Below are 8,127 nucleotides of genomic sequence, written 5' to 3'. Positions count from 1 at the left end.
TTGATCTAATAACGGCTGACATGGGAGTGTGCAGGAATAGGTTCATTAACATCTGGAGCAGAGATCCCCCAGGATACAGTGCATCCTGCTTTTCTGGTCCCAGAGTTCAATGCGGTTCTTGCCTTGGAATCGCTATTCTCCATTCTCTAGGCTAATGGAGATGTCTGCCTGGTCCATCTTTGATGCAGATGAGGCTGGGGAGTTGCCTTAATCCTATCACCCCTGTCAGAAGGGGTCTAGGTGTGTCTCCCATCATCCTTCACTGCTCTCTGCAAGTCTTTTCTCTGATTGGTTTTGGTTCAAACAGAGGCTGGGTGTGTGTGTGGGGTGTGCTTCATGAGTCAGACAGGCTGGATGCTGTGCCCTGGTTCCTCAAGAACACACAGAGCTGACTGGTATCAGTGGGGTCTGGGGCAGAGCAGGGGTCAAGCACCCCCCAGCACAGGAGAAAATCAGAGCCTCTGACTCCCTATCTACTCTGCTATTCTTAGCAGTGTCATTTCCCGCTGCCTCCCTGCTACTGGAGCCTGTCCCCTGCCACAGGGAGCTACCGGAGCCTTTCCCTGCCGCAGGGAGCTACCGGAGCCTGTCCCCTGCTGCAGGGAGCTACTGGAGCCCATCCCTGCCGCAGGGAGCTACCGGAGCCCATCCCTGCCGCAGGGAGCTACCGGAGCCCGTCCCCTGCCGCAGGGAGCTACCGGAGCCTTTCTCTGCCACAGGGAGCTACCGGAACCTGTCCCCTGCCGCAGGGAGCTACTGGAGCATTTCCCTGCCGCAGGGAGCTACCAGAGCCCGTCCCCTGCCACAGGGAGCTACTGGAGCCTTCCCCTGCCTCAGGGAGCTGCCGGAGCCCGTCCCTGCTGCAGGGAGCTACTGGAGTCTTTCCCTGCTGCAGGGAAATACCAGAGCCTGTCCCCTGCCGCAGGGAGCTACTGGACCTGTCCCTGCCTCAGGGAGCTACCGGAGCCTGTCCTCATGCAGGATTAGCTACCGGAGCCCGTCCCCATGCAGGATTAGCTACCGGAGCCCGTTCCCATGCAGGATTAGCTACTGGATTAGACGGGCAAAGCTGGGAAGTTCCACCAGCACCCATAGCAATTTGGCCTGTCTATGCCAGTGATGGCTGTAGGCAAGGCAAATCCCCATGCAGGCCTAGTGTGCAGAGAGTGGTTTGTGGGGCTGTAGGACTGAGCTCAGGATAAGGGAACTGCGAAGTTACAACAGGAAATCAAGAGAAACAGAACGCAGATAGTTAACCCTCTCAATGCCTGCCCTACCTGTGACATCATTCAAGCAGGAGCTGGTTGGGCACAAATCAAGTGGGATTTCAAATCGAAAGTCTCATGTTCAAGCACACTGACAATCAGAGATAGGCCAAAGGGGCTTCTTTGAATCCAAGGGCTTGATTTTATTGAATGGGAGTTTCAGGTTGGAAGCTCTGGATCCAAACTTGCCCCTGCAGTTTCAGTTCCATGTCTGAGCCGGACTGGAAAAGGCACATTTCATGGACCAGGTTTTGATCTGGGAGAGGGGCTCATGTCATGAGATCTCTGCAGTTTTGGCCCCTTTGGACCATTATATCGAAGAGGGCAAAGGACTGGAGAAAGTGAAGCTTCATGAAAGAACGTGGGACAGGAACCGGTTTGCTGTGAGAAGCAAAGTACGTTAATAGTTAAGTCTGAACAAATCTGGAAGCTGGAGCCATCACTAATGCAATCCACTTCCTTCTGCAGTAGGGGATGCTCTGAGCTGGAGCCATAAGCTTCTCAGTAGCTCGATGGACACTGGAGAGTGGGCAGAGGCAGCGAGGCTGAAAGGTTTCCCCTCTGCCATCACAATGGCTACATCAACCTAAGTGTCCGGATTGTCTCTTCCATGCCAGCTGCTGATCCTTCTCCTGGAAATCCCCGGTGAGTGTAGAACAGCAGTTTTCAGCCTGTGCTCTCTGGACCCCTGTAGGTCTGCAGACTATGTCTAAGACTTCCAAAGGGGTCTGCACTTCCATCTGAAATGTTTTTTGGGGGATCCGCAAACGAAAAAAGGTTGAAAACCACCAGTGTAGAGTGTCAGAGGGGTAACTGTGTTAGTCTGGATCTTAAAAGCAGCAAAGAATCCTGTGGCACCTTATAGACTAACAGACGTTTTGGAGCATGAGCTTTCGTGGGTGAATACCCACTTCGTCAGATGCATGTAGTGGAATTTCTCCATGGGGCAGTATATATATGTAAAGTCAAAGCAAGCGTAGAGAGAACGAGGTTGTTCAATCAGGGAGTGATGAGGCCCTGTGTCTAGCAAGTTGAGTGTGAAACCCCAGGGAGGAGAAATGGTTGTAGTGGCAAGCCATTCACAGTCTTCTTTCAATCTGAGCTGTGGGTGTCAAATTTGCAGAGAACTGAAAGCTCAGCAGTTTTCAAATCAGATATTAGGAATGGCAATATACAAAAACCCGTGGGAGAACACTTCAACCTCCCTGGCCACACACAATAGCAGATCTTAAGATGGCCATACTGCAGTAAAAAAACTTCAGGACCAGACTTCAAAGAGAAACTGCTGAGCTTCAGTTCATCTGCAAATTTGACACCATCAGCTCAGGATTAAACAAAGACTGTGAATGGCTTGCCAACTTCTAAACCAGTTTCTCCTCCCTTGGTTTTCATACCTCAGCTGCTGGAAGAGGGCCTCATCCTCTCTGATTGAACTAACCTCATTATCTCTAGCCTGCTTCTTGCTTGCATATAGATACCTGCCCCTGGAAATTTCCACTACATGCATCCGACGAAGTGTGTATTCACCCACGAAAGCTCATGCTCCAAAACGTCTGTTATTCTACAAGGTGCCACAGGATTCTTTGCTGCTTTTACAAGTGTAGAAGCTACCCAGCAACATATCTATTGCCCATATGGGCACTAACTGTCTAGTCTAAAGCTTGTTGCCCTTCTGTGGATCTTTTCTATTTCTCCTTTTCCACAGCGGCATGACAGCATTCCCTGTTATTGTCTGATCCCTTCTTAACAGCATCTGATTTCGTCTTTCTTTCTTGACTGCTGCTGCACAGAGAGCAGTGTTTCCCTTTGGCTAGGCACAGTGCTGCAGACAGTTTGTTTTCCTCTTGGCATTCAAATTAGCTCGTAACCCACCAGCATGGAGTTTTTAAACTTCCTTCCGGTATGCACTGAGAGATGAGTAATGGCGTGTCGCCGTAGGAACCCGAGGTACGTCCTAGGGAAGCTAGCCCGTCCTGCTGCCAGTGCAGCCAGGGCTGCGCTGCTAGTTTTAGGGCACTCGCTCAATCAAAGCTAGTGGCGGGCATGTCTCCTGCGGCTGGAAATCCCGCCCTCCAGCTCCAGTGTAGACAGACCCTTAACATGGCTGCTCTTTGGCGCAGTGCCCATCATTTTGCTCTGTGTTCACGCAGCACCTCGGACAACGGGGTCCCGGTCTGTGGCTGGGACCCCCAAGTGCTCCCACAGTGCAGACGCACAATGAATAAGTAGTGATGAGCACTGAGTCTAATCTGCTGGTGTGGAGCATTATAGTGCCTTTGTCCAGCTCGCCACAGTCCTCCATTGCCCTGATTGAGCTGACTAATGGTGAGGATGCCACATGCCTATTCAACTGCACTTCAAAAAAAGAGCTGGCCCAGCCCCAGTCCTAGCACTGGGCACCCCAGCATTTGCCTTCTTTCCCCGCTGAGCTGTGGCCATTTGCTCTTTGCTTCCAGCTAGTGCCATAAGCCAGGGCAGCACTTCACCCCTTAGCCCGGCGCTGCCAAGCATTTCTCTTCTGATGGGGGCGGTCAGAAAGGGTAGGGATTCCCTTTGCCTAGGCCCTTGCTAACTCCTTAAGGAGTGCAGTCAGGGGCCTGGGGAATTGGACCCATCAGGCTAGGCTGTAAATGGCACAGTCTCAGTGTTGCCAACTATTATGAGTTTATCGTGAGTCTCGCAATCCTGGGAGTGTTTCTTAGCTGCTGGAATCAGCAAACTGCCAGCTTTGCTTTGCTTTTCTATATTGTTATTTGCTTTTTTATTGTGTTTAATTTTTTAACATTTTTTTAAAGTTATTTTAGTTTATTTTTAACTTAAGTTTCTCACCCTCCTTGTGGAGAGAAGCTGGAGAATGTGAGGTGAGTGAGCCCTACTGGCCAGATAAAAAATACCCCCCACCCCAAAATATCTATTATTAATCTCCTGATTTTTAAGCCAATCTCGTGATTTTGGGGACCTGGCTTGTGATTTATTTTTTTAATGTTAGGGGCTGGCAATCCTGCTGTCTCGCCATTGACTAGATGCGTAGGAGACACACCAGGAAGCCCCTCGTCACAGGGAGATCCCTCCCTGTATTTCTGCAGTGAGCTAGGGACATCTTTATTTTAATTTCAAATCCCCACTGAAAAGCCTGACTCTGTGTGAGCGAGTCTAGGAGGGGTGGCTGAGCAGTGCTTCGTCTCGGCCCTGCAAACCCTCCTCTTCTAGGAGACACTGGGACACTATGCCCCATATTCTTCATAGAGGTATGCTCATGATAAGATTATAGCAGATCTAAGATATATTTTCTGCGAGATGGGTCTTGTGAGGTATCATGGGAAAGGTTCTGATTTACTAATTATGATTATCCTATTTGTATGCATGTATCATTTCTGTATCTGAAGATAGGAATATTAAGTATGTATCAATTATACTGGGGAACGGCCCCAGAGAGAATGCAATCAGTCTAGATGACTGCTGTGAAGAAGCGCCATTAGAGAAAACAATAGGTCTCAGAAGATGTTTATCACCCACAGAGAGGTCTTCCTGGGGACCCTGCAAACTAACTCTGAGTTATGGCTGCAGGGTCATGTGATCAAGTCACTTGATACCGGACTCCATAATAATATGAGTATTTTTCCACGGACCGGAAGGTAGGAATCACACTGGAAGATAAGGGATTCCCGCCATATGTAAAACCTATTTGAGGAAGGGGAGTGTCATAATCACGGTTCATTCTTCACTGGCTCCCCACCCAAGATGACTGCTGCAAACAGCTAAAAATCAAAGTCTGAGGGGGAGAGGGGAGAAGAGCTGAGCCCAGGCTAGGAGGTGGACTAATCTGTGAATGAAATATCTGAAGTGTTTTAGCTGCAGGCAAGTACAGCTGGCTGTCAAGAATCTCTGCAATCTGCCTAAAACTGCATTTAGGGTGAAAAATTACTTCTTGCCACCAGTTTTTTTAGTATCTTAAGCTTAGCTTGCATGTTTCTTTTATTTGCTTGGTAATCTGCATTGATCTGTTTGCTATCTTTTATAATCACTTAAAATCTATCCTTTGTAGTTAATAAACTTATTTTTGTTTTCTCTAAAACCAGTTTGTGCAAGTCGTAACTGGGGGGCGGGGTAAAAAGCTGTGCAAATCTTCCTCCACATTGAGGGAGGGGGCGAATTTCATGGGCTTACACTGTATAATTTTCTGTGCAGCGCAAGACAATACAATTTTGGGTTTATCCTCTAGAATGGGGTGTGCACTTGAGTGTCTGGGTAGTTCCTTAGCCTTCCACCTCCATCGTTAATGCCGCATACTCAACACCAAATGGCAAGATAAAATCAGCAATGTAGAGGTTCTTCAAAGGGCAAATTTACCACGTGTGACAGCCCTGCTCAAGCAAAGATGACTGTGCTGGCTGGGCCATCTGCAGGGGTGGCTCTAGGGGTTTTGCCGCCCCAAGCACGGCAGGCAGGCTGCCTTTGGTGGCTTGCCTGCGGAGGGTCCGCTGGTCCCATGGCTTCGGCACACCTGTAAGGTCCGAAACTGCAGGAGCAGCGGACCCTCCGCAGGCAAGCTGCCGAAGGCAGCCTGCCTGCCGCCCTCGCAGCGACTGGCAGAGTGCCCCCCGTGGCTTGCTCCCCAAGCACGCGCTTGGCCATCTGAGTAGGTTGGAAGATGGACGCATACCCAAGGACATGCTGTACGGGGAGCTCTCAGAGGGAACAAGAACAGGACGTCCAAGCTTCGCTAGAAAGACACATGCAAGCAAGATATGAAGGCATTTGGAATTGATCCTGACTAGTGGGAAATTTTGGCCAGTGGTTGTGACAAGTGGTGCCATTGTCTCCATTAGGGTATGAAAGTCCATGACAGAAGCTGACTCCCCAAAGCCTGAAGAGGAAAGAGCCTGTAGGAAGCAAGCAGCTCTCAACCCAGACACAGCCATTTGCAATAACTGCCAAAGGTCATGCAAATCTCACATTGGCCTATTCAGTTACATGAGACATTGCAAACCATCTACATCATAGGCTGCAATTCCCACCATCTCTTGCAGACAAAAGGACGCCAACAACAGGCCTTTGGGGGAGGGATAGCTCAGTGGTTTGAGCATTGGCCTGCTAAACCCAGGATTGTAAACTCAATCCTTGAGGGGGCCACTTAGGGATATGGGGCAAAAATCTGTCTGAGGATTGGCCCTGCTTTGAGCAGGCGGTTGGACTAGATGACCTCCTGAGGTCCCTTCCGACCCTGATATTCTATGAAGCATCCCACGCAGGCGCTAGTCAGAAAGCCTGTTTGCATGTTACAACAACTGGGTGTTTCCCTACTTGTATGTGGGCTGGTGAGACCAGGAGTAGGTCTGCAGCTTGTCACAGCAGTACAGTTAACAGGAGCCCAGTGTTGGTGGGGGTCCAGCTCCCTCCTCCCTCTCTTTCCCCAGACACAGTTCACTGGAAAATAACAGTCCAGAGTCCAGTCTGCAGGCAATGCGATGGGTTTATCAGGGCTAAACAAGCAAGCATATTCCAAAGCCCTTCACACCCGTCAGCCTGTCTCTATGTGCCACTGGTGTTTAGGCTTCCCGTTATAATGGGCCCGGGGTGTCTGGTGCACTGTGGGGTGGGTTTACTACTATTTACACACCTTACAATTGATTGCTGGTTTTCATTTCGCTGTGATATTATTGTTTAGTCTTTACCCTATTTACTTCACATTCTTCTAACAGCCAGGCTGGACGGTCAGGAGGCTCAGTGGTACCCCAGTTCCGAGTGGCACCGGAGGGCGGGGGCAGGATAACCCATCACAGACATCTCCCCTGAACACAAGCTGTAGCATGATCGCCGTCTCCCTCAGGAATTCTCTCACCCATGCAGGGCTCCCAGCTCCAAGTGGATGTGAGAACAAGTCTCTCGAACAGCTGGGCTCAGCCTCAGGCATCTAGCAGAGTAGCCTGGATCCCTGATACTCTGCTCAGGCTGTCCAAATTAAATCTCTCTCTCTCCTCTCTCCCCCTGGCCTGTTCTCTGTGTTAGGTGCCGGGGCCCAGGAGTTCCGGCTCCTGCAGCCCCAGGGCGCCGTGTCGGTGTCAGCAGGAGAGACTCTCACTCTGACCTGCTCTCAGACTGGGCTCGCTCCACCAGGACCCGTGAAGTGGTTCAAGGGCTCGGGCAGTGGCCGCCAGCTCGTTTATGCAGATGAGGGATCATTCCCCCGGTTGACACGGGCTGTGAGTGGCTCTGACACAGACTTCACCATCTGCATCAGTGACACCCGCCCCGAGGACGCTGGGATCTATCACTGTGTGAAGTTTAGGATGGTGTTGGGACCCGATGAGGAGTTCAGATCCGGCTCTGGCACGGCCGTGTCTGTGAGCGGTGAGTGCGAGCTTCCCCCAGCCGCACGCCCCTCCCCACTGGGGGCTGGTACCAGGGCGGGGAACAAACCCAGCTCGGCCCAGACACTAACCGGGGAATTCACTGAGCTGGTGTTAAAGTGGGGCCAGGGGGAGACTTATGCCTCTATGGTGGGGGCTGCAGTACAGGAAGGACAAGGAGGAATTTCTGCTCTAGCTCTGGATTTGCTCTGGAGATTCCCCCTTCCTGCCCCCCCCCCCACTACCCCCCTCACCTAGCTGAGCAGCAAATGTTTGTGTGTGTGTGAGAGAGAGAAGCCGTGCACAGCAGGGTGGGGACCCTTCTTGCTAATTTTCTTCCCAACGGGGGAGATGTATGGGATGAACTGTTAATTTATCTCTGCGAATCTCTCCAGCCAAACAGGGACCTGTGAGGGTCTCAGCATCCCCTACTGGGGTAGATGCAGGCTCAGACTGACCTGAGCCAGGGGCAGGGGCATGGGAGCGAGCACGGGATGGCTGGGAACCAGCAG

The sequence above is a fragment of the Chelonoidis abingdonii genome, chromosome 14 (genome assembly GCF_003597395.2).
Source record: "Chelonoidis abingdonii isolate Lonesome George chromosome 14, CheloAbing_2.0, whole genome shotgun sequence".
NCBI lineage: Eukaryota > Metazoa > Chordata > Testudines > Testudinidae > Chelonoidis > Chelonoidis abingdonii.
The sequence above is the reverse complement of the archived record's forward strand: the minus strand, read 5'-3'. Positions refer to the sequence as shown.